The 23,891-nt window shown below is 35.5% G+C and overlaps 1 long non-coding RNA gene across 2 annotated transcripts; it reads right to left on the bottom strand.

Moving 5' to 3' along the window:
• Window positions 1-10,664: 10,664 nt before the first annotated feature.
• LOC110685972 lies at window positions 10,665-16,677 on the bottom strand. Of its 2 annotated transcripts, none has more exons than XR_002504129.1 (3): window positions 14,611-16,677; window positions 14,391-14,519; window positions 10,665-11,431 (listed from the first exon to the last, which is right to left on the bottom strand). It is a non-coding gene; the product is annotated as an uncharacterized LOC110685972 (long non-coding RNA). The 2 variants fall into 2 exon arrangements; XR_002504130.1 differs by lacking the exon at window positions 10,665-11,431 and having other exon boundaries at window positions 13,570-14,519; window positions 14,611-15,150; window positions 16,199-16,676.
• Between the last annotated feature and the right edge of the window lie 7,214 nt (window positions 16,678-23,891).

The raw sequence follows: 23,891 nt of genomic DNA, 5'->3' as shown, positions 1-23,891 counted from the left end.
TAAATAAACCTTTGTGTGGATTAATCCCTTTTAAATAATTTGTTTCTTCAATTTGCTTTTCTCATTATAAAATCCTTGCATTTGTTAGATACTTCAAGAGTGGAGCATGTGTACGAGTAAGAAGCACTAACTTTTGGAAATGGGTTTAAGAAATTTGGGACACAAACCTAACAATTGATTGTAGATAAATTTAGAGTTATCAAAAACTGACTTGACCAATTCGACTTGAAAAAAAAAAAATTATTATATTTTAACTTGTATTATTGTATGGACTTAGTAATTGAGCATGACTCAAATTTAAGATAGATCCGACATAACTTAATTTTACCAAATCCGACTCGAATACCCAAATTGACACCTCAAGATAAATTTTGGCATGTTTTTTGTTCAAGTTCGATTGTTATTTTGTTATATACAGCTGTACAGAACTTTTGTGTTTAATTTACTAATTTATTAGTATATTACTATGGAGTTTATAGCAAGATTGTAATGTAGATTTAACACTTACAATTATGACATATCTACCCTACATTCCTACAAGTTGCTTTGGTAATTTTCTATGCTGTCCCGAGCGTTGTGGACCTTGTGGTCTACTTCAGTTATTTTGGTATGGTGCTCACACATACGGGCTTTAGGCCCAATCTTGAAAAGCCCAAATTTAGATCTAGGGTCCTTAAACCCAACAAAATAAAAAAATAAAAACAAAATATTGTGTAGGTTAATAATCTTTCCTATTTTATCATATTTTCTGAACAAAACTATCCTTTCTTTATTTTTGTAACCAAATATTTTATTTTTTAGCAAATAGTTTTTGGCCAGGGCACTACCGCGAGTCATTATATGTATATTGAAAATGAGCTTTTATGATAAAAATTATGGGATGAAATATAAATATAAATTAAATTAAATACATTTACTTCAATACTCGTACTATACAAAATATATTTTTCCAATCATTATTGAACATAAAAATATATTATCCAATATCTAGTATCCTAAAATTATTAGTTTACTTCATTTTTAAGTTGTTATTGAAAAAAAAACTTTATCTTAAAAAGTTTAATACATATTTTGGATTATATATTTAAAATAGCAATTGCTATAGGTTATATACTTTTATGTATGAGCTTTATAAAAGAAATGAGATTATTTTTTGTTATTATAGATTGTTATAAAATATACATGTATAAAATTAAACATTAAATCTTCAACTTTATGAATATGATGAAGTCTAGCTTTAACAAAACGTTGTAGATATAAGATGTGTCATTAGGATAGTTTAAAAAAAAAAAAAAAGCATTAGCTTATAAAGTTCAATACATAATTTGGGTTACATGTATCAAATAGCTATAGGTTTTATTTTATGTATGAGCAAATAAAAGAAATCTGATAAATTTTTGTTTTTCAAGATTGTTATTAAATATACATGTATAAAATTAAACATTAAATCTTCAAGAGCTACTGTTTCTCCCCCATTCACTTATTGTATGATGATATTGCCAATTTGGCTTCATGTTTTAGTTCTTTTTCTATTTCACATGTTAAGCGAGCTGGTAATACTCTAGCCCATAATGTTGTAAGATGGGATGCTAGAGGTTGTAATGAGTTTGTTTCCCTTGGTCCTTTCCCCCAAAGCTAGACAGCTTTGGCGGAAATTGATCTATTTTAATGAAATTGCAGCTTGTTTTCCAAAAAAAAAAAAAAAATTAACTCTTTTAAATAAAAACATTATAGACATAAGACGTGCCATTAGAGTAGTGGTTGACATTAAATTATAATGAGCACGAGGTCATGGGTTTAAACATTAATTCTAACAATTCATATTTGTAATGGCGATGGTCCGATATTCCCTTCGTCACCCTCATCAGGTTAGTGTGCTTGAATGTTTGGGTTCCTAGATGAAAAACATTTTTACTACTATTAATTAGGCTTGTATTGTTTAGGATGATCGACATTTTAACTGCTATAGGATGATCATTTGACTTTCATTGTACTTGTTCAGTTAGTGTAATTGTTTGGAAAGCTACCTCCTGTGCAATGGTTGCAATCATTTACTCTTACTTGAGCTGGATAACGATATATCCTAGTTGGTAGTAAGATGTACCCCCTTATAACTTGGCCATCACAAGAATAAGTGACTAATAGCTACATAAGAAGGATGGATGCCTTAGGCTAAAGAATATCCGACATATCAACAGTAGCCTCCTAAAGAAACAAAGCTGGAGAATGTACAACAACCCGACCTTATTGGCTAGCAGAATCTTCAAAGCAAAATATGGCAGTGATCCAATCTCCTTGGGATACTCGGGGAGAAAGATTTGCAAAGGATCTTGGGCAGCAAAAAGATTGATTAGAGCAGTAGAGCATTTCAAGGGAGGGATTGGGAAGAGAATTGGTAATGGCTTGACTACTAGCATAGAGCAGGACACTTTGGCTAAGAGAAACAGAATTCAAGTAATAAGTTCCGAAGAGGAACGGAATCTAGCAAAGGTTTCTGATTTAATCACAAGTGATAGAAGATGGAATGCAGGCCTAATATGGAAGTCAGTTCGAAGCAAATACTGCAAGAAACATCCTAGCAATTCACCTTCTAGAGCAGGATCATCAAGATGAATTTACTTGGATACCAGATAGAAGGGGAGAATTCACCTTCAAGTCGGGATACTGGTTCCAAGTAGAGGCGAGTAAGGAATCCCCATGGCTTCCCAAAACCCAACATTTCTGGAAAATGCTTTGGGGTAGCAGCCTGTTGCCTAGATGGAAGATGTTCATTTGGAAAATTGCTCAAAATATAATCCCAACCAAAGACAATTTGGAGAAGTAGGGAATCAGTTCAGATGGAAAATGTGCCTTCTGTCTCTTAGAAAAGGAGAAAATGAACCGTATCTTTAGGAACTGTGACATTATCAAGAGGGAATGGCTTGCCTCTCCACTTGGTATTAATTCTGTTAACTCTAATCACTTGTCTTGTAGATAATGGGTTACCAACTTTGTTAGCTACTTCATGAATAATATGAAAGATGATACTCTTTCTCTTACAAGATTTGTTGCAATCTTGTGGGTGATATGGCTACATTGAAATGAAATAATTTTCAAAGGCGTGAGTGTTAACCCAAACTCAATTTTGGGGATAGCACAGTCACACGTTAATAGATGGGAAGTCGCACAGCTACAGAAGAGATCCCAACAGAAGCAGCACTCTCAGAAGCAGATGCAGGCTACCCTCCCTCCAATCTGGATAGCAGGGAAGGCTTCTAACAAGCCTTGTATTTCAATCTGTGTTGATGCAGCATGGAAGGAGTTTAAGGAAAAGGGCACTAAATCATGGAAAGCGGCAATAGCTTGGATTGCGAAAGACAGAACCTTTCAGCATCAAGGAGCCTCAATAATCCTTGCCTCCACCCCTACTCAAGCAGAAGGACTAGCTGTACTGAGAGCAATCAAGGAAGCCCCAGCTTTATTCCCTAATCTCGTTGTGAAGACAGACTCCATGTTGGTTGTTCAAGCGCTAAAGTTTCCAAACAAGGCAGAAGAGGAGCTAAAGCAAGTAGTAAAAGAAATTGTAACTGAAGCTCATAGGAGAGATCTAGTGATTTGTATTAAAACGGATAGAAGTAGAGTACAAAAAGCCCATCACCTAGCAGTATATTGTAAGGAAACATGGGTAATCTGTGTATCTATCTTTATAACCACTGTCTTAAACAAAAAAAAAAAAACCTTGGTCATCACAAGAGAGCTGATAGATACTATACTTTGTGCAAGGGTGCCTTGAGTTAATTATTGGATACTTGCTTGGTGTTTTTTTTTTTTTTCTTTGGTTAAAAGGGTTTGATAACTAGATTAAGGGTGCTACGAATGAGATAAGTTAGAGTTATTGGATACTTGCTTGGTTGGTGATGTCGTGATGGTATGTTTACATTTCCTAAGTGTTTTAGCCAATTATATGTTGATAACATGTCTTTAAAGAAAGGATTTTATTTATAGCCAATTATATGTTGATAACATGTCTTTAAAGAAAGGATTTTATTTAACTTGATATACCCTTTTCCTGTAGGTACTTATCCAATCCGATAAGTTGATAACTAAAACAACAAAGCCTGAGAGTCAAATTGTTAGTGCTGAGAGTGGCCGAGCAGATTCTTCAAAGCTTCCATTGCTTACACCAAGACGAGAAAAAGTTGTTTTTACTGCTTTGAAGGATGTTCGATTGCTTAAAACTGATGAGAGGCTTTAACGCCTTATATAGCTGGAGTATAATCACCCGAGCTGAGTAGGAGTGTTCAGAGCTTGTCCGTCCATTGGCACCTCTCCGATCCACTGATTGGCGATGGAGGGAGGACAACCTGTAGCGGCCAACAATAGCATTGTCTCTTCCCCTAGCTTGCAGCCAGTTCATTGTGTTGTTGGTGGCTCACCTTAATCTGCTTCAACCTTAAGTGACAGAGGTACTCCTAATGGCCTAAATATGGCTAAAGCATTGGTGCAAGATCCTATGCAACCTCAAAATGTACCGTAGCTATCAATTTTGTTCAATTTTTAAGGGTACTGGTTTCATATGTGTTAAGATATGATGAGATTTGAGTTGAAATGATTCAGATTTGTTAGTTGGCATATGATGAAGTTATGTTAAGATTTGATCATAGCTAGGAGTCTTTACATATTTATCTCATTCACGCTATATATATTTGGCCTATGAGCATCAATACTGTTTGAGCTTTTTCCCTCATAATTATTTACAATATGTTATGATAGCACTGTTTGATAAAGCCACTTTTATTTTGTTTTGCAGCAAATTATGCCAACTCATCAAAGGTTTGAGGAATTGCCTTCAATGGGATCAAAGAATCTGTTACCTATGACCTACTTTGCTCGGTAACAATTTTTATCTAGGTCTGTACTTTTTTAATTTAATTTGGTGGCTGATGCTTTGTTTTAATAGTCAATATATGTGAGACAATCAATAATCATCTATCAATTTGAACGTATTTTTGGTACTTTTATTGTCTAATTTAGATCGTTTTTTATATTTATTTTTTTTGGTACTTTGAAATTTGAATTGTTGCAAGCATGGAATGAAGAATATAAGGAAGTTTTTGGAACTAATGTGCCTATTGTTACAAAATCGTATGAATTTTCTTCAAATTTTGGCTTTATATTCTAAACTTGTGTTTTGAATCATATTTACTATACTTATTATGTTCTAAATTATAATCTAAAGTGTGTGTAGTGTGTTTAGATATGATAATTTATGACTTTTGTGATGTAAAATTATGTTTGAAGGAATGTGTATTATGCTCTAAATGTATATGTATTATGTTCTAAATTATATCTATTATACTTGTTATGTTCTAATATTATAACCAAAAGTATGCAAAGTATGTTTAACTCTGACAATCTATCATTTTTGTAATAAAAATTATGTGTTCTAAAGTATATCTATTATGTTTTGAACGTATGCTTGTTATGTTTCAAAGTATGTATGTTATGTTCTAAAAACATGCCTGTTATGTTCTAAAAGTATATATCATGGTTCTTATATTATAAAGTGTTTGTATTATGTTCACACTTATATCATATGCTTCTTATTATTATGATCTAAAATTGTGTTTAAAAGTATGTTTATTACTTTCTAAAGTATGTTCTATTATGCTCTATTGTTCATATTTTATCATAGGAAAAAATTTAGAAGATAGGACGAAAAAAAATATCTGAACATAAGATATTAATTTATAACATAGGAAAAATAAATTTAGAATATAGGATAATTTAGAGCATAGACAAAAATTTAGAACATATATAGGCTGAAAAAATTTAGAACATGTAGAATAAAAATTTAAATCATACATTTATAACACATGTTTAGAACATAGGAAAAAATTAGAACATAGGAAAAAAATTTAGAACATAGGAAAGAATTTAGAACATAAGAAAAATAATTTAGAACATAGGTAGAAAACTTTAAAACATAGGAAAAATAATTTAGAACATAGGTAGAAAACTTTAGAACATAAGCAAAAATATTTTAGGACATAGGAAAAATAATTTAGAACATAGGCAGAAAACAACATAGGAAAATAAATTAAGAACTTAAAAAAATTAGAACGTAGGAAAAAAATTTAGAATATAAGAAAAATAATTTAGAACATAAGCAAAAATCTTTAGAACATATGTAAAAAAATTTAGAACATAGGAAAAATAATTTAGAACATAGGCAGGAAACTTTAGAACATAGGCAAAATAAATTAGGACATATGCAGAAAACTTTAGAATATAGGCAGAAAAGTTTAGAACATAGGGAAAATAATCAAACCATAAGAAAAATAATTTAGAATATAGGGTTATTGTTAGGTATGCTAAAACCTATTAGCTCAAGTGGATAGAGCATTATGCAAATGCATAGAGGATGTAGGTTCAAATTCTACGTAGATTATCTTTAAAAATAACTACTAAAAAAATCATAAAAGTAATCAAATTAACACCAAGTTATATAAACAAAAAATTGGCTCTATATGATTAAGTACTATGGAAGCTATGCGTGCTATAGCTAAACTCTTATATAAAACCCTCGTCTCCACATTTCACAAATGAACTTACGTGGAATTCGAACCCACATCGTTTGTGCATTTGCAAAATGCTCTAGCCGTTGAGCTAGTAGGTTAATGTATATAAAAACATTCAAACTAAGGAAAGGTTACAAAAGAAGTAAATAAAAATCTCAAAAGTAAATTTTTGCATCATATCCCCGACTCTTTCTATCTATTTTATATTCAGTCCTCTCATTAACCAAAGAAATTTATGTAATTAAGAGTGCAACATGATAAACTACAATAAGATCTAATGAAGGTAATATTACTATAGCATTTTATGATAGGCCACCGTCCACACTTGAGGAGCTGAAACATATGCTCTCTGAGACTATTAACAGCCTGGAATTGTTTCCAGCCTCCCCTGATATAGGCCTAATCATCATATTTTTAGTAATTTAGATGTACTTTCCAAGCCATACCTTCTCTATCTATGAGCTTAATGTCACAATATAATATATATTCTAGGCCACTCGTTCTAACAAAAGTTTTCGGAAGCTATTGCACAAGTTACAATACTCTCTAGTAAACCAACAATGTAGAATTCAACGAACTTACATTCTTACTACTTGAACTCATTTTTGATGTCATCATTAGTTGCTAATCAAAGGATTACACAGTCTACACAGCTCCATAAACAAATTTGCATATATACAGGGGCAAAATTAGAGTGAACTGCATGGCTTATGCATTTCTGTGGCCGATCCTAGGGCATGTGCTAGGAAGTGACATGCTAGCCACCATGGAAGAGTAGATTAGTTTTAGGAATTAGATGTCAAACCTAAAAGTACTAAGGGGGTGTTTGGTTCGGAAAATGGAAATGGAGTGGAAAGGAAACAAATAAGAGGGGGAAAAAGAATCATTTAGCTATTACTTTTTCATTTGTTTGGTTTAACCATGAAAAGGGTATTTGTTAAGAGGAGGGTAAGGGTATTTGTTACCCCAAGTTTTTGAGAGGTAACAAATGAGGGGTAACCATTACCCTTAGGTAATGGTAATTGTTATCATGCCTTCAAACCAAACGCACGGTAATGGTATCGGTTTAATCGAATCCGTTTTCAATCCAAAAGATACACTAACCAAACGCCTCCTAAGTAGTTGCAAATCATACTGCTTTCCTTATAAAAGTGACCTGGAAACTATTTTCAAACTACATGGAACTTTCAATTTTACAATGAATTGCAGGTGTGTACAAATGTAATATATCTCTTTTTGGTAGTTCAACTAAAACTCAAGACTCTTATGGAGTAGGCAGTAGTCAAGGTTCAGTCTCTTAGAGACATAGACATATACGGGAAGTGAGGCAATTCCAACCTAGCATGATGGATTGATGGCATTAGTCCAATTATGTCTAACCATTGACAAAGCTCCTATGCAGGACAAACTTTAGGGATTGAGGATATTTAATTAAGTGCATGTCATCTTACTTGTACAATTACAAAGATAAATAATTCACCATATTTTCTACTAATGTTGTTTTTCTGAAAAATCTGCTTATGTTCTAATTAATGCTCTCTCTCCTCAAACAAAACCCAAGCAAGTTAAATTGAACAATTAAAAATCACAAAAATAATTGGACCAGTGAAACATAAAGCACATTCTTAGAAAATTAGAGATGCATAATTTATTAGAATTATACATGTAAAAATTACTCAAGTGCTGGAGACATTTTTACAATGACAAGCAGATATGTATGCAGCCTTTTACATGACAAGCACATATGTCAAATTTGTGTGACGCTTTTCAGAACATCTTCCAAGCAACAGATAGTTGAAAGTAGTGATTGAAACGGGAACAAAATTCGAATAAAATAAATTAATAGAACACATTATCACAATTGAACACAAACATTAGCTAAGAATTTCGATATGAGGCTGATAATCACATTAATAATCCAAATTAGCAATCATAATCGCAATAATAAAACAAGTACCAATAATAATCGAAAAAATTGATGATAATCTCAATTTTGTAGAAAAGATCTGTAAAAATACAAAGATTTTCGGCTAAAATATCGAACACAAATTTAGCAAAATAATTGCAATTAAAAGAAACTGAAAAGTAATCAAAAAAATCTTGCAAAAAAAACACCAGAAAATTGAAAATATGGCAAAAGAAACTAATTATTTTGCAAAATAATTGCAAACTCAGCATAAATAATCAACATAAATAATCGAAATTTGAAAAATAAACAAATGCTAAGAAACCATACGTCCAAAATAATCGAAATATACAAAGAAATTTGATCAAATTGATAAACTTATAATGATTTACGGCAGAATCACATGAAAAATAGAAGAGAGAAAGATTGGAAAATTAGGAGAGAGAAAATTTTGGGGTTCATAAAACGTGAAAGAGGAAGATGAAAAAGGGAGTATAAAAACATGATATTACAAAAATGCCATTATACTAAGGGCAATTTCAACGGTTCATTTAATCTCATCCTACAGCTCAGATGAGTTCTTATATAAAGGAGATTTTTATATGAAAAATGTGAGAACCAGGGTGAATAATAAGAACTACCTAAGCCCTTAATTCATTTGATCCAACGACTAAGATGCTGTCCGCGTTTTTTACTTAGTAATGGTATTTTGGTAAATTAGTATTGTAGGAAATTACTCTCTTCGAATGACTACCGAGACATATCCACCGTTTCTTCATGCTTTCTCTCTCCTCTCTTTTTCTTCTTGTTCTTCGCAAATCAAATTTCCTTAATTTGTTCTTGAATATTCGTCTTCTATTAAATCTGAACAAGTAAGTTATTGATTTTTTTGTCTTTTTGATTTAATTAGTTGTGGGTTTTTAAGTTTTGATATTTTTTCTTCGCTGTTCGATTTCTTCTCTTTTGTTCATCAATTTCTCGCGTTTTTCTGTTAAGGTATGAAAATTTCAATTTATTAGTGTGTTGAATTTGCTCAATTCAGTTTAAGTTTGCTCGATTTGGTTACAATTAATTCAAATTTGAATTTAGGGTATTTTGCTATTTTATGTTTGATTAATTTGTGTTTTTGCATTTTGTAAACAGATTAAATAGTCGAAAATTTGGGGTTTTTTTTTGCTATTTTTTGCTTGATTGATTTGTGAATTTTGATTGTTGCATGTGCATTAATTTTAATTGCGGTTTTTACTTGATTAGCCAATTCTCTTTTCTGGTTTTGTTTTGGTTTTTTTTTTTTTTTGCTATTTTTGTTTTGTTTTTTACTTAATATGTGAATTTGTGTTGCTGTTTTGTTGTTGGGTTGCCGTGGGTTAAAAGAGTAGGGGATTTAAAGGGTTGTGGGTGTGTAAGGTTGTAATGAGGTATTGAGGTGAGGGTGACTTGGTTTTGTTTTGGCTCCGTAGGGAGTAACTATGTGGGGCTGTTTTTGGGTGGAGCAGAAGTAGTTGGGGTGTTGCGAAGTTTTGTTATGGCTTGAGCGTTGTGTGATTGGTGTGACTATCTGCAGTCAGGGAACAAGAGTGTGCTGTTGTGTGCCATTGAATTGGTTGTAGTTGCGTGTGTATGAAAGAAGATAAGTGGTGTTCCAGTGGTGTGTTTGTCATTCTATGATAGCAATGTTAGTCCTTTACTTGGCCAAAATGTTGTGCTTATCACACAGGTATGAGGTATACTGGAGCAACAATATTCCAAAGATTATTCTGATGTTTTCTGTTGTGTCTCAAGACTCTCAACTTTGCAATGGTGCATTATTAGAATGGGTATACATTTTTTTTATTGGTTCTTTACTCCATGGGACAGGTAGTGTATATAAAGGAGAGCTTGCGGAGATGCTTCGGAAGAAGAAATTATCAGGTCTTAGTTTTACCTGTCAAAGTGGTGGTATGGCTTCTAAACTTCTTCAACTGCAAAAGAATTTGAATGCTTTAACAAATGCTATAGATTAGTTTACTTTTGAGTATTTATTGTTTACTTTGGTATTTTCTTTCTGTACTTCAAAAATTTTCATCTAATTTTATAAGGAAATTGAAAGTTATCAACTGTGTTGGCTAATTATTCTTATCATGATAGCCTACTAGCTCAATAGGTAGAGCATTGTGCAAATACACAAAGATGTGGGTTCGAATCCCACGTAGGTTCATTTCGATTTGAGTTATTTTGATTTACTTTACAGATATTTTGATTTACCCACATGTAGGTACATAAAGGTTCAAAGTTGGTGCTATTGTATGTGTAATTGCACTAGCAGTAAGTTTCATATACAAATTAATTTTTGTATAGTTAGCATGTCTTCCAACCTTTTTAGGAAGCACTAGCATTTGGGAGAAATTTGCAGATATAAGAGGCTATGAGGTGGATGGAAACCAAGAAATGGTAGCTAAGAGACACAAATGTAGATGACTCATTGACACAGGTCAAAATTGATTCAGAGAAATTCTTCGTAATTTTCAGTTCAAAATGAGTTTTGATCAACAAACATCACGCCAGTTCATCAAAATGAACAGGTGAAGGTTTTGGATATATCAACATTATTAATTACAGAATATCATGTTTATTATCACTTGTTGCAATTTATCCCCGCTTTTAATAGCACCTAGCTAGATTTGCTCATATGAAGAAGGATTTGTTAGCTGTGCTGTGAATTACATGGCTGGTTGTCAGACATCAGCCTCCAACATTGTGATGTGCTTCGTAGTACTATTCACTCTTTTGGTGATTACACCTTTGTTCAAGTATATCCCAAATGCCATACTTTTCTATAATCGTATCCGTTGTTCTTGGTCTGATTGACATCTAAGAGATCATTCCAATATGCAAAGTTGACAAGTTCTAACTTTGTTACTTGTATAGGTGTCTTCTTAGGCGTGATTTTTCACTAAGTGGAGATAGGTCTCTTGCTGATAGCATGCTGCCACAGAAGAGTGTTAGAAACTTAGATTTCCCTCAAATGTATATAAGGCAATGCAAAACTCCCTCAAATTAAAGAAAGCATGCTGCCACTATCTTGGTCAGCTGTCCCACATGTGTGAGAAATAAAATTGGATAATACAACGAGCAAAGTATATATGTATCGTTTATTAGAGTGCAAGACAGGAAAAAATATACTTTTATTAGCTGAAACTATAACTATAATTCCTTATTTTATTATTTTTTGTGTTTAATAGGTTTTCTAACCAAAAATAAATTTATTTACTTTTTGTACAATGATATTACTTTTAATTTGAAATTCTTTAATAGTTGAACCTCAACCTATATAGTTCTTTGTTATTTGGATTGTGTCATTTACTTCTATTTCTATGCTCATTTATAACTTTTAATGATCTCATTATACATACTCTTGAAATTTATGACTTCCTTTTTTATTTACTTTTGGTGATTTTTTAGTTACTTTTGACATGAAAAAGCTACATGTACTTTCTTATAACTTGACTCATCTTGTAGGATATAGAACATCAATGACTCAAAGTTCTTATGATATAACAAAATTTTCATAGTCGTTATTCATTAATCATTAATGTTAGTAAAATAGCTGTCAATTCCAATAATAAAATAGAGAGGATGAAAGGGGAAAAACTTGATAGAAGATCTCAATAATACAGTTGTGCCGCAGAACAAAAATACTGCATTAGAAGCGAAATACGCCACCACCGGTACAGGTTTCCTGATGATGCACGCCCTCCCAATGTTAACACAAGTCTCCTCGTAATTCGTGTACCCGAACCTGAAGAGTGGAATTACTCGAAAACTGTTTAGATCTCAAAGAGTAGGTTTGTGTTTATGTGTTTTGGGTTTCAAAGATAACAAAATTGTATCTCTCAATTTGAGGGCTTAGAAGAGTTTATATATGTGTACAAAGAAAGGATATAAATGAAGCAAACAAGGCCTCCACGCTAAGCCCACAAGCGACTGAGCTATCGCTTGCGGACGAATTTGGGTTTACGAAGCCAAATTCGACCGTGAAAATTCTAGATCTAGAGTTTACATGGTCGAATTTGACTTGAAAACCTTGTGTTGTTGATGTTGATGGCGAAAATGGTGGTGTTTGTTGTTGTTGATGGTGAAAATGACTATGAAAACGGTGGTGTTTGTTGTTGTTGATGTCGGCATTGGTGGTGTCGGCGAAAATGACGAAAAGAGAAGAAGAACGAGAGAGGAGGAGGGGCGTAGAAGAAGAGAAGGAGGAGAGAAAAAGAAGAGAAGGGGCGTAGAGGAAGAGAAGGAGAAGGAGAGAGGAAGAGGAGGAGGAGGAGGAGGAGGAGAGAGAAAAGATGAAATGAGAAAGGAGGAGAGAGAATCAGTAGAAGGAGAGAGAAAGAAAACTGATGAAATAAAGGGGGAGGGACGGTTGTTTAGGGTTTTAAGGGTTGTTTTTTTTTATTATTATATTCCGACGGAATATTCCGTCGGAAAGCCCATATTGTTCGACGGATTTATATTCCGTCAGATTTCCTACGGAATAAAAATCCGTCGGAATTTCTGATTTTTCCGACGAAAATACGTGTCCGTCGAAAATCGGCCTATTTCTAGTAGTGTTCAAGCAACATGTGCAACGAGCTATAGCTCGAGCACTCGCTCGCCCTTCCGCAAGCAACAACAGCAACGAGCTCTTGCTCACCCAGCAGCGACCTATCGCTCGCTCGCATGTGCTGCAAGCCAAGCTGTCATCCGAGCTATAGCTCGGCCTTGCCGCAACTCTTTTGCCTTGAGAGCTATAGCTCTCTGGCTAGCTCCTTGCACACAACATTGCTAGAGGGTAAGAACACTCTCTTAGCAACACTCCGATTTGCATTACAAGTATTATTACTCCAACAATTAAAAGCCAATTAATTGTTCTTATACGGTTATACCTTAGAGCTAATTTGATTTACTTTTTGTGTAATTTTGATTTACTTTTAAGGAATTTTGAACAACATTCGAATGTAGAGTTAACCTATGTAGGAGTTGAACCTACACTTCTATGCATATGCATAGTGCTCTACCACTTGAGGTAATAGGTTTACATTAAGGTTTTTTTTTTTTTTTTTTACAATGTAGTATGATCATTTTTGACAAAAGTAAAAAAAAAAATACATAAAATAAATAAAAACATCTCAAAAGTAAACAAAAACATCTTAAAAGCTGTCACAAATGTTCATACTACATTATAAATTTGTTGAACTACTTTAAAGATTTTTCTATTTATTTTAGAGTGTTTCCTATTTACTTTAAGATACAACCTATGTAGGACTTGAATCAACACCACTATGCATTCGCATAGTGCTCTATAGCTTATAGGTTTTATATTGCTATCCCGCTACACCCACTACATTTAGAAAGTATCTGGCACAAACATACGCACAAACACACATTCAGAAAGCGGCTATGAGCACAAATTTTCCACACGTACAAATGGCTACAATTGCACAATCAACAACATAACCAGCAACTACCCCTGTCAAACCTATGTATTATACAGAGCTACATCCCATGAACTCTAGTTGGCAATTTCTAAGCTTCAAGTAAAAAAAATTATCTACTTTGGGAGCAATTTCGTTTACTTCTAAGGATATCTAGTTTACTTTAAAAAAAAAATTTGTTTGCTTATTCATGGCCAATTTAATTTACTATTGTGTATATTCTGGAACTGAAAATAGATCAAAATTTCTTTTGGTTTTTAACAATGATTGATAAGATAACTAGCACAACAGCACATAACCTTGAGCACAAAGCTATAGTTACACCTACTTCTGTTCAGTGTTTTCTTTTAAGCAAAAATCTCAAACACTACAATCAGAGAAGCACACAATCTTTTTCAGAGAAGCATAATTTCCACCTTTTCAGTATCTATTTTTAGTGCCTAAAAAGGTGATCTCCCTGGTGTTACTGACCTTACTGCTAACTAGCTGTGTAACTCCGATGGGGTCGATTCAGACTCCGATACCAATTCATAGTTCGGGCTCCATGAAATCTGTCACTAGACATAGCTTTGTCTTATCACCAAGTTTAATCACAAGTACCTTAGAATGAAAAAGAATTTGTCAGTGTCATTAATTTCCCACAGAAGTAATAAGTTCCTTGGAAATTTTGGAGATAAAACCATTCACTCACCAGAAGTTGCTTGTCAGCAAGCTGAATTTTTTTTTTTTTTTTTTTTTTTAATTAAGACTGCCATCTTGAGCTTCCTTTGCCTCAGCAAAAAGCTCAACTATAGATTAGGTTTTTGGTTCTGTCGTTTTTGTGGATACTTTTTTCAATGGTTCAGCAGCATATTTATTAATAATCTGCATCAGATCCCTATTCTGACACTGAATCCTTTCAGCAGAAAAATAGCTTTTTTTCTCCAGCTGTTTTGCAACCTTAGTTTTTCTCTCTTTGGCAATCTTCTTTCGTATATCATCCACTGAAGCACCCTTATCTAGTTCCATTTTCTATTATACAATTTTCCTTGCCTAAAGATACAACCAAACCACCAACACCATCAGTCTCAAACTAATGCTAACCTACAAAAATAATCAAAATCTCAAGTACCTAATACACTACAAATTCAGTATTACATATAGATAGGTAACAGAATGGAGCATATGTAATACTCGTCCTCAAAGCACTCCTACAACGATCTCATTTACAGTTGCGTTAATCTCGTTGTTCCTGAAGGAACAATGCCACATTGATTATTGTAATATGAAGGTGCTTGTAAGTGCTGTAACATACCCACATTACATACTAAATAATATATCATAAGACAAATTGAAGATATATAAACCCCCAACACCATTCTCAACACGACTTCATTGCTTGAATAAGTGCCCTGAAAACTTAGCAAAGATTCCTAATCTCCATTTGTCTTAGATTGTCAAAACTTGGATTATCAGCTCTTACTAAATTAGTAGAATTCTATTGCACAACACTGAAATTGCATACAGCAAACACAACCAACATTTCTCTCATTGCTCATATATTATGAATCATAGTTGAAGTTTTTTTATTTGCTTTACTTTAGAATATAATTTATTTACCTTTATTTGATTTCTATTTACTTTTGAAATCGATAAAGCAACACAAAACAGTAATTGTCCAATTCTAGCACATGTAAGCAGGAAATATTGGATAATATAAAAAAATTAAGATAACTTAATACCTGTTCAGCTAAAAATCTTGAATTTACCTTTGCCAAACCCTTAAGATCGATCTGTGTATATATTTTTTGAGGAAATCAACATAACCATACTATAAAAAAATCTAACTCCAACATCATAAGTTAAATTGAATGATTCAAAAACAAACCTAAAATCTTATTTAGACTGAATATGCATCAATTAAATTGAGAATTTTGCAACAAATTGTTTACGAACTTGCAAATTTAAGCTACAAATTGATAGGAAATGATTCGATTTATCCTGGTACAATTAAACAACACATAATTCACAATCATACATCGCAATTATACCTATTTTGAACTCGATTTGCATCTCGAGCGAATAATTGAGAGTCATTGCAGAAGAAATCCGAACAAAATTCACCAAATTAAACGAGCAAACTTCAAATTTTAGCAAGATCTTGATGAATTTACAACAAATTGAACTAATTTTGCTATATAATTTTCAGAATGTGAAGAACCCTAAATTGACTATACTGTATAAAATTAATGAAATTAAAATCGGTGATCTAAAAAAAAAAAAAAAAAAAAACATCTTACCTCGGAAACTACTTCAATGGAATATAGAAAGCTCAGAAAGAACGAAATTCGCCCCAAATTATATATTCAATGGAATATATAATTTGGGGTCAGTTAAATGTCGCTCCCAATTTACTAGACATCGTTCGTATTTTTTACATAAAATTCCGTATTTACCCCCTCGTATATAAATACTCGCGACACTCACTCACGACACATTTCACGATATCATACTTCTCTCTCTAAAATTTTATCTCTCTAAAAATCTCTCCTAAAATTAAAAAATCAGAAATTTGTAAAAAAAAAAAAAAACAGAAAATTCAAAAGAAAAACACCCACAACCCACCACCAATCCAAGGAGGGTAGAAGAAATCTGGCGATGGTGGACCCGTAGCGAATCAGGGTGACGTACGGTGGTCGTGGCGGCACCATTGGAGGCGGCGAACAGGTTAGTTTTCGGAAATTTTGTGGTTCAAATTGGAAAGAAAAAAAGAATTCGAAATTTGGGACATCCGCATGAAATTTCCAGATCCTCCTTGGGACTTCTGGAAATTTCAGGCGGATGTCCCAAATTTCGAATTTTTTTTTTCGTCATTATTTTTTTTTTTTCGTGCTTAAATTTTTTTTTTCGTGATTATTATTTTTTTAATAACCGATTAATATTATTATTATTAGTAATGTTATTAATATTAGGATTATTATTACTATTATTATCATTGTTGTTGTTGTTATTATTATTGTTGAGAATATTATTATTATTATTATTATTATTATTATTATTATTATCATCTCAAAAACAGACAAAGTTATACAACCTACAATAAATTAGTGGGAAGCCGAGATACAATCTGGGCCCCCACTCCTCTAGCTATAGCAAAACCTACCCTGGTGAAGATATAAGCTGCAGCACGAGCCCCAATGTCTTGCGTCGTCGAGAACCTCTTAACCCGCTTCAGCAACGCAACAACCTCCTTCTCTAATTCCCCAAGCGAAGAAAAGGAGAAGGGAATGAAACCATAACCAATCAGCCGACAACTAGCTTCATACTTCACCCACTTCCGATGAGCCGCATCCGCCACAACCCGCCCAGGGACAAAGTCAGATAGCCCTGTTTGTGTCAAAGAAGAAGACCCTGTTAAGTCCACACAAACATCGCGACCACGATCCCAGGAATAAAGTAACACATCAGCAGGTCTAAGGGCCCCGTCATTCCCTCCAGACAACCCTATGTCAACCTCCTTTCTTGCCGAAATCCCAGATTTGTAGCAGATATCAACAAGGGTATCCCGGAAAACATTATGCCGATGTTTAATACCCACAATACCAGCACACGACACCGCGTGATCACCGAAAATATCCCCAGTAAAAACCCGAGAACAAGCAGAGCACGACGTCGAGATAGAGAACAATGGAACACCCATCCTGTAGCACAACACACATCGGTAGATCTTTGGGTTCATCGTCTGACCCAACCCAGAAATAGGGACTGCCTGAAGCCAAGCAGAGGTGTGATCTCCCTGTTGCGATTTCCACAATGCTGATTGCCGAGGAGACAAAGAATAGGCGGATTCTGCAGAAGCGGTAACCTTCGTGAAATATATATCTGCCAATTTCTTCATGAGTTTAGGGGCAGCGACTTCACTAGGATTACTCATAATGTCAGACATAACCAAATCCCCATTGTTATTGTTATTGTTATTGTTATTGTTATTGTTATTGTTATTATTATTATTATTATTATTGTTGTTGTTGTTATCATTATTATTGTTGTTGTTTTTTTGTAATATTGTTAGTAGTATGTTGGGAATATTATTATTATTGTTGTTGTTGTTGTTGTTTTTGTTTATTATTATTATTATTATTATTATTATTATTATTATTATTATTATTATTATTATTATTATTATTATTATTATTATTATTATAACAAAAACCTACAAAGTCAAATGATTTACAAGAAATTAGTGGGGAGCCGAGATATTATTATTATTATTATTATTATTATTATTATTGTTGTTGTTGTTGTTATTATTATTATATTATTATTATTATTGTTGTGTTGTTGTTGTTGTTGTTGTTGTTGTTGTTGTTGTTGTTGTTGTTGTTGTTGTTGTTGTTGTTGTTGTTGTTAGTAGTAGTATGTTGCGAAATTTGTGGTTTATAATTATTATTATTATTGTTAGTTGTAATAAATATTTTTTTTTTTGAAATTATTTTTTTGATTTTGAATATTAGTTGGTCAACTTTAATATCATAGTTATATTTGTAACTATTACTGATATTTGATTTTGTACTTATTTAATGTAGATTGAGGGTTCGGGTGCTCGTCATGCAATATCAAGGCGTTTGAATGCGTCTGTTAGGAGGGAGTCAGGTCGTTCGGTAGCTAAGGGGGCACCGTTTCATCATGAGCAGCAATTAAAAAAAATCGGATATAGGATAACCGACTTATCCGATCCGAAAATTTCGGATATCCGGATTTTCGGATCGGATACGAATATCAAATATCCGGATTTTCGGATACGGATATCCGATCCGTGCTCAGGCCTAAACAATACCATCTCCTTCATCCGGGGGTGACACGTCCTCACCTGTACTATGACGACACTTAGAACAAAGCGTATGTGTTTTGTAGCAAACCCTACATAACTAAATCCCCATACGCGAAAAAGTAACTTCCCCCTCAGTATAAACAGCCAAATTAGAAGTAAGAGAATGTCAAGTGATATCTCGCGCACCGATACAACAATGACGATCACTAAGATGCTTGATTAGAAAACTTCTAGTAAGGCCATTACCACTCCCATCTTGACAGCCACTAAGACCCACAAAGGGACAATGAAACTTCACAACGGCCACCAACAGAATCTTATACGAAACAACCCAAAAAAAAACAGCAACCAAACTAACGTTGCCGTAACAAAAATTGCACCAGAAACAGAAGGTACAAAAAGACGCTGCAAACACGTTGTTGCCACCTATAACAACCCTTAAAAATCGCTTGAAAACAATACCCAAAACAGCAGCACTAACGCACCAAAATAGCACCCAAATTAGCCCTTAAAAGATGAGATAATGGACTGAATTACGCCTGAAATACACCCCCAAATGCCACTAAAATAACGCCAGATCAAGGACCCCTTCGCTGGCACAATGAACGCCGAAAACACGCCCAAAATACACGCTCAGAAACATCCTGCAATACGACCAAAAAACGCCTGAAAACTGCACAATACACGCCTAAAAACGAAGCGCTTTGCCGGTGAATTATAACCGGAAAATCAGACATGGAACCTGCCGATTATGAACGAGCAACCCGCCTGAATTACGCCCAGAAACAACTTGATCAAGGACGCGAAATACCCGCAAATCGGCTTCAATATGACTAGATTATGGACGTGAAATTCGCCACCAATTCGACCAGAAACTGTAGGGTTTCGTAGTGACCCGACACTACGCGGAAGGAAACCCCCCAAGACCCGCCCCTTAATTTAAGCAATTAACAAGCATAATAATCTTAATCAAGCAAGACTCAGAACAAGAATTATACCTTTTTTGCGTGCTTCGCTCCCGAAGAGCTCTTACTTCAAAATCCCGAAACTACGAGATCTCCGACGGATCGTACCCTCGACCCGACCCGAGCGTCCCAAGTTTTGAAGGTTAGTCAAGACCCGGACAAAACAAAACTATGAGTTTTACGGATCAAAGGTTTACTCTAATTATAAGAGTTGCCTTTTTAATCCCACTCAAGGTTGTGTATTTCCCAATACCATGCCTTTGGTATTTATAGGGAAATGCACCCTTGATTTCCAATCTCCCATCAATGTGGGAGAGTTGGTAAAAATCAACAATTTATTTAATTCCAAATTAAATAAATAATCAACTTAATCACATTGCGACAAGTGGCACAATCATATGCAAATGAGTGATGGCCAAGGCTAGGAGGGGGGACCATTTGCCTTGCTCCCCAAGGCCCATGATTGGTCCCCACATGCATGCACAAAACCGGGTCAAGGAGGGCTAGCTGGCTGCCAGTTAGTGCTACCAGCTAGCACTGCCTTGCTAGCCCCTTGCCTCACACCATACGCATCAACCTCGCAGCACCTCTCGCACACGCACATGCACTAGCATCTCACGCACACCCACGCATCCCCTAGTAGCCTTGGTGCGTAGCGATGCTGGGCTGCTGTGCATGGCCTAGAAATGTGCTGGCGCCCAGGCCCTCGCACACGCATGGTGCGCTGCTTGGTGCTGCCATGCGAAGGCTGGCACGTAAGCCAGCACGCATGCTGCGATGGGCTGCCTGGTGCGCCTGGTGCTTGCGATAGGCTGCCAGGTGCTCCTGGTGTGCCTAGTGCTTGCGATAGGCCAGCGATGGTGCGCCTAGCACACCTAGTGTGCTTAGGCTTGCGCCTAGCCGTGCTAGGTGCATGCTAGCTCGAACTAGCCTAGCATCCACATGGCTAGGCCAGTGTGGTGCTAGGGCTATGTTCATACTTGTCGCTTTGTGATTTTGCGACGCTCGGCCTCGACGCCCTAGGCTCGATATCCGACGTCTGTATTCGTAAAACTCTGTCGACTCATTAAATCCTTTTGGATTAATTCGTCGTCTTGGATCGGTGATTCGATTGGGTTCGACCCGAAAGGTTCAGTTAAGATTAAGCTGTAATATCAATTGTACCTCGATATTACTTATCGGAAGCGGCCTCCACCTAGGCATTCCGATCACTTGATCTTACTGAAGAATGAACTCTGTGATAATTCTGAACCCTTTATCGGAAGAATACACTTGTTGGAAGGACACCATTCCTTTCAATCTCCCACTTGTCCTTCCGGACAAGTGTGCATACAATGTATAGCCCATTTCCTATGTCTCTTAATGTTTCTTCGTGAACTATAAGGTAAGATTCATCGTCATCCTTATTACATTCAGAAGTGTTTCTCGATCTCCGAGTTCGACTGTCAATAAGCAGATGATTTCTAAAATCCAGCTGAGCACGGCTATGCATTTTCACAGTCTCGCTCTTCGAGCGGCCTTGTAAACAACAAAACATTTTCCCTATTGTTAATAGGGGGACAATCTCAGTCTTGCATTGTAAGTTCCTCTTAATAAGAGGACTTAGTCTCCCGAGTGTTCCCGTTATGATCCCCAGTTACGGCAGACGTTAGGAAACATCAAAGAGTCTAGTACTCGAATAAGAAAACTTCACAATACTCATGGTCGGAGGAAACAGGTTCCGATAGTCATAATGAGAAATGTACTTATGATAATTTTGAAATTTCTTAAAGTACTTTCATAGGTCTTATCCAGTACAGTTCCAAACTGTACCTGTGCAAATGATTTATGACTGTCACGTCCTCGCAGCACAAGAAACGGTGTTGTAAATCATACTACACACTAATCTATGGCGGTCATCAATCGTCCATCCGTTAGATGACCTCGATTAGGGACAATTTTTGATTTAAATATTCAATGTTCACTTAACAGGTGTTTCTTTATCCAAGACATGGTCTTGATACCCTGTTTTGAACATTTTCGTAAATCGAATGGATTCATTATTTAATTCTAAACCACAATTAAATAGTAATGGAGTGAATGATAATTTTGCACAAAAATTAATTACTCCATTAATGAATGGTTTTATTACAGTGTCTTACATTAAACAACCTATTTAATTAAAACACATGTACAAGGAATTTCAAATCCAGTATCCAACATGCTTGATTCCCATCGCCTCAATGTGCTTGTTGTGTTTCACCTGAGGCTGCGGTTTAGTAAAAGGATCGGCCACATTATCATCTGTGCCAATCTTACAAATTCTGATTTCACCTTCGGATTTCCATTCCCTTATCATGTGAAATCGCCTTTGCACGTGTTTGACCTTCTGGTGTTCTCTCGGCTCCTTGGCCTGAGCGATAGCCCCATTGTTATCACAATAGAGGTCTATCGGCCCCTTGGTTGAGGGTACAACACCATGTTCGCTGATGAACTTGCGAATCCAAACAGCTTCCTTGGCAACTTCTGAAGCGGCCAAGTACTCGGCTTCAGTTGTAGAGTCTGTAGTGGTGCTCTGCTTGGCACTCTTCCAGCTGAACGTTCCTCCATTCAGACAGAATACGTATCCTGACTGTGACTTCGAGTTGTCTCTGTCAGTCTGGAAGCTAGCGTCGGTGTAACCTTCAACAACCAGTTCTTTGTGGCCTCCATACACCAGGAATTTATCCTTGTTCCTTTTCAGGTACTTTAGGATATTCTTGGCCACAGTCCAATGCGCCTCTCCTGGGTTCGATTGGTATCAGCTCGTTGCACTCAGGGCATACGATACATCTGGCCTTGTACATATCATGGCATACATGATCGGATCCGATCAGTGAAGCATATGGGATCTGATTCATTCTTTCTCGCTCAACAGGTGTCTGTGGACACTGTTTCTTGCTGAGAGTTATACCATGGGACATGGGTAAATGCCCTATCTTGGCATTCTCCATGTTGAATCGAGCCAGTACCTTATCAATGTAAGTACTCTGGCTTAATCCAATCATCCTTTTAGATCTATCTCGTTAGATCTTGATGCCCAATATGTACTGTGCCTCTCCTAAGTCCTTCATTGAAAGCACTTTCCCAATCAGCCCTTTACGGACTCCAGTTATTTGTGTTGTTTCCAATGAGAAGTATGTCATCAACATACAGGGCTAGGAATGCAATATCACTCCCACTTACCTTCTTGTATACACAAGATTCATCTGGATTCTTGATAAAACCAAAATTCCTAATGGCTTCATCAAATCGCAGATTCCAACTACTGCTGGCTTGCTTTAGTCCATAAATGGACTTCTTCAGCTTGCAAACCTTTCCAGCGTTGCCTGGATCGACAAAACCTTTTGGCTGTGTCATATACACAGTTTCTTCCAAAATTTCATTTAGGAAGGCGGTTTTGACATCCATCTGCCATATTTCATAATCGTAATATGCAACAATTGCTAGGATGATCCGGACGGATTTTAGCATTGCAACTGGTGAAAAAGTTTCATCATAGTCAATCCCGTGGATTTGTCTAAGCCTTTTGCCACCAGTCTAGATTTGTATATCGATACATTCCATCCTTGTCTGTCTTCACTTTGAAGATCCATTTGCAACCAATGGGTGTATAACCATCGGGCAAATTCACCAAGTCCCAGACTTGATTTTCAGACATGGAGTCCATCTCGGATCTCATGGCCTCTTGCCATTTTGCAGAGTTGGGGCTCGTCATAGCTTGCTTGTATGTCGCTGGCTCATCACCATCCATGACTAGGATGTCCTGATCATCGGTTAAGACGATACCGAGGTATCTGTCTGGTTGAGATCTTTGTCGTTGCGACCTACGAAGGGTAATCGGTTAAGCATTTTCATTGTCAGTTTGATTCTGACCAATCTTCTTAGATGTTTCCAAAGCATCTAGATTGTCAGTTTTGTTAGGTTGACATTGTTGCTCGTCCTCTTGAACTTCGTCGAGTTCGATTTTCCTCCCACTTGTCATTATGGAAAGGTGATCCTTCTCTAAAAAGACACCATCACGAGCAACAAAAACTTTGTTCTCGGATTTATTGTAGAAGTAATACCCTTTGGTTTCTTTTGGATATCCCACAAAGAAACACTTATCCGATTTGGGGTGAAGTTTGTCCGAAATTAATCGCTTGACATATGCTTCGCATCCCCAAATCTTGAGAAAAG

Source organism: Chenopodium quinoa, unplaced genomic scaffold (assembly GCF_001683475.1).
Source record: "Chenopodium quinoa cultivar QQ74 unplaced genomic scaffold, ASM168347v1, whole genome shotgun sequence".
Lineage (NCBI taxonomy): Eukaryota > Viridiplantae > Streptophyta > Magnoliopsida > Caryophyllales > Amaranthaceae > Chenopodium > Chenopodium quinoa.
The sequence above is the reverse complement of the archived record's forward strand: the minus strand, read 5'-3'. Positions and strand labels throughout refer to the sequence as shown.